This window comes from Octodon degus, unplaced genomic scaffold, assembly GCF_000260255.1.
Source record: "Octodon degus isolate 3935 unplaced genomic scaffold, OctDeg1.0 scaffold00082, whole genome shotgun sequence".
NCBI lineage: Eukaryota > Metazoa > Chordata > Mammalia > Rodentia > Octodontidae > Octodon > Octodon degus.
The window spans coordinates 3,166,594-3,169,023 of record NW_004524658.1 but is presented as its reverse complement, the minus strand read 5'-3'; the positions used below and the strand labels follow the sequence as shown (position 1 = coordinate 3,169,023).

The 2,430-nt window shown below is 36.1% G+C and overlaps 1 pseudogene; it reads right to left on the bottom strand.

Annotated features, from left to right (window-relative positions):
• LOC101567104 overlaps window positions 1-2,430 on the bottom strand; it is a 59,265-nt pseudogene that overhangs the window by 24,501 nt on the left and 32,334 nt on the right.

Below are 2,430 nucleotides of genomic sequence, written 5' to 3'. Positions count from 1 at the left end.
ATTTGGTCAATTTCAAGTTTCTTGTTCTTCTTTTCCCTCATCTCTCAACTTTCCCTGAGTATCTTTCCCTTGTATAGTAATTACTCATTATAATTTACATTTATCTTAAAAGCCTACTTAAATGATGATCTAACCAAAGTATCATTATTATCTATTGAGTGATTTTCAATAATTCATTCAAACTGAAAATTTCAAAGTTTAGTCTTTGTCTGAGTTCATTATTTCTGTTCTGTTGTGTTTTTCTTAGAATGGACAAATTAAAGAGTATCTAGAGCTTTACATTGCATAAGTAAATAGTACAATTTTATGTGATATGTCATCTTGTTAACTTTCAAGAGATTGGGTCAAAGCAGAAATAGGGCTGGAGAAATAGCTTGGTGGTCTAAGCTCCTGCCTAGCAAGTTCAAGGACTTGGATTTGATCCTGATACTGCATGACATGCTGACCACTGAAATCAGGCATGCTGGCACACACCTGTAATCCCAGTGCTGGGAAGGCTGAAACAGGAGGCTCACTCAACGTCAAAGCGTTGTAGTGGGACCAAATAAATAAATAAATAAATAAATGTTTTAAAAAAGAAACCCAGACATGTAAATCTTGTCTTACCTTAGCCATCTGTAATTGCCACAATATTCCCATAGAAATACATATATAATTAAAAATGGCAACGGGCCAGGGAGATGGCTCAGTGGAATAAGCGCTTCCCTGGCAAGTGCAAGGGTCTGAGTTCAATCCCCAGTTCTGCAAAAAAAAAAATAATAATAATAATAAATAAAAATAAAAATGGCAGAGCAAAGTGAGTCATTCTTATTATTGGCTTAATCTTTGTTCTAATACCTAAACAGAATCATAATTATAGTTGGCTTGATTGAACATGTAGAAATTTTTTCTGTTCTAATTAGAAGCAAAATATTCAATAAGACATAAATTGTATCTCACTGACTGACCTACAATTTCTTCTAAACCACAGTAGAATGTCAAATTCTGCCACTGATTACCATATGGACCATTTGAGAGATTTATCCAGGTTTTCTGCAGGAAAAAGTAGAGACATATTCCCCAAGACATCAGCCAGTTACCCTAGTACTTGTAGGTTAGGACAGTGGTCTGAAAACTCTCTCCTCCAGAAAAAATGAACAGTTTTTAAAGAAAGAAATTAAAATCACCTGCAAAGTAAGAGTGGGAAATAAAATGAGAAAAACCTGACCTAATATTGCCTTGCATCTAACTCAACAGTCTGCTTGAATTTATTTCAGATTTCTGAAACAAATGGATTTATTTGGAGGGAGAATTAAGGATTGATACAAAAGCAACAAAAAAAAATCTTCTTCCCCTAGGGGGCTGCACTATTCTCTATGAATTGGCCCCATATTTGCTTTTATCTTATTTTAAAAAACACAGATGCCAAGTATACTTCCAAGAAGTATCACTTCTCACAGTCCTATCCTTAATTATACTTGAATAACCAAGCCTATCTTTAAAAGCAAAGAATTTATAGTGTCAGATGACATATGTGCTTTTGTCCCTGTTCATGGTGCACTTAAATTGTGCACTTAACACTCCAGTAAGGTGTCTTTCCCATTTTTCTTTACAACTGTGTATCTTGCAGCTGTATGAGTTTCCTACTGCTGTTGTGACAAGCTGCAGCAAATGAAATGTCCTGAAAGAACAGAAATGTTTATCTGAAAGTGTGCTAGGTCAGAAGCCCAAAAGATGTTTCACTGATTTAAAATTAAAGTCTGAAGAAAAGATTGTTTCCTTGAGAGGGTTGCATGGAAAACTCCATTTCCTTACCTTTTGGAGATTGCAAAGGCTATCTATGTTCCCTGAAGCATGAACCTTGCTTTCGTCTTCAAAGTACGGTGCTCTCAACCCTACTTACACAGTCACATCTCTTCGCTCCTAGCCTGCATTTAGAATGCTACACAGGGGCTGGAGAGATGGCTCAGTGGTCTAAAGCACCTACTTGGAACAAGCTTGGCAAAGCACAGGGACCACGGTTCAATCCTCCAGCACCACATGCCAGCCAGCCGCGCCCCCTGGTGGGCTGAGCTGGCCACACACACACACACACTCTAAATGTTAAAATAAAAAAAAAAATAACAATTAGAATGCTACACAACTTGCAATTATATCAATCTGTCTCATGTTCTCTCCTTCTCAAGATCTTTAATTTAACCATCCTTCTTTTGTTATACAATGTAACACATTCATGTGTTCTATTAGTTAGGATATAGGTATTACTGGGAGGCCTATATTAAACCCATAACCACAATTTAAATATTTCCAATTGTGGTTGAATTCAGAGAACTTTGTCTTCCCTATATCAGACAGCTTCTTGAAATCTTAAATAAGATCAATTCATGTTGCATGTATGAGTCAGTTACTCCACAACAATTAATTGAAGAGAATTTAACAGAGATTTTATAT